This window comes from Anomaloglossus baeobatrachus, chromosome 4, assembly GCF_048569485.1.
Source record: "Anomaloglossus baeobatrachus isolate aAnoBae1 chromosome 4, aAnoBae1.hap1, whole genome shotgun sequence".
In the NCBI taxonomy this organism is placed as follows: Eukaryota; Metazoa; Chordata; class Amphibia; order Anura; family Aromobatidae; genus Anomaloglossus; species Anomaloglossus baeobatrachus.
The window spans coordinates 988,103-988,935 of NC_134356.1; positions in this window are offsets into that span (position 1 = coordinate 988,103).

Consider the following 833-nt stretch of genomic DNA (forward strand, 5'->3'; position numbering starts at 1 on the left):
ACAGGCTCCGCAGAGGGTGGACTCTGGTGAAATCTGCTCTCTGCTGGATGTAGGTGGCTCCTCTAGATGTAGAGCTGGCTCCGCGGGAGGGGGGGGCTCTGGTGAAATCTGCTCTCTGCTGGATGTAGGTGGCTCCTCCCCATGTAGATATAACACAGGTACCGCGGGGGGGGGCTCTGGTGAAATCTGCTCTCTGCTGGATGTAAGTGGCTCCTCCCCATGTAGATATAACACAGGCTCCGCAGAGGGTGGACTCTGGTGAAATCTGCTCTCTGCTGTATGTAGGTGGCTCCTCTATATATAGAGCTGGCTCCGCGGGAGGGGGGGGCCTCTGGTAAACTCCGCCCTTCACTGTATGTAGGCGGCTACTCCTATATATAAAGCAGGTTCTGTGGTGGTGGGGGGGACTCTGGTGAAAATCTGCCCTCTGCTGGATGTAGGTGGCTCCTCTAGATGTAGAGCTGGCTCCGCAGGGGAGGGGGGATTCTGGTAAACTCCGCCCTTCACTGTATGGTAGGCGGCTCCTCTATATATAGAGCAGGTTCTGTGGTGGTGGTGGACTCTGGTGAAATCTGCCCTCTGCTGGATGTAGGTGGCTCCTCCCCATGTAGATATAACACAGGCTCCGCAGAGGGGGGGCTCTGGTGAAATCTGCTCTCTGCTGTATGTAGGTGGCCCCTCTAGATGTAGAGCTGGCTCCGCGGGAGGGGGGGGGCTCTGGTAAACTCCGTCCTTCGCTGTATGTAGGCGGCTCCTCTATATATAGAGCAGGTTTCGGGTTGTGGGAGGGGGGGGGCCTCTGGTAAACTCCGCCCTTCGCTGTATGTAGGCGG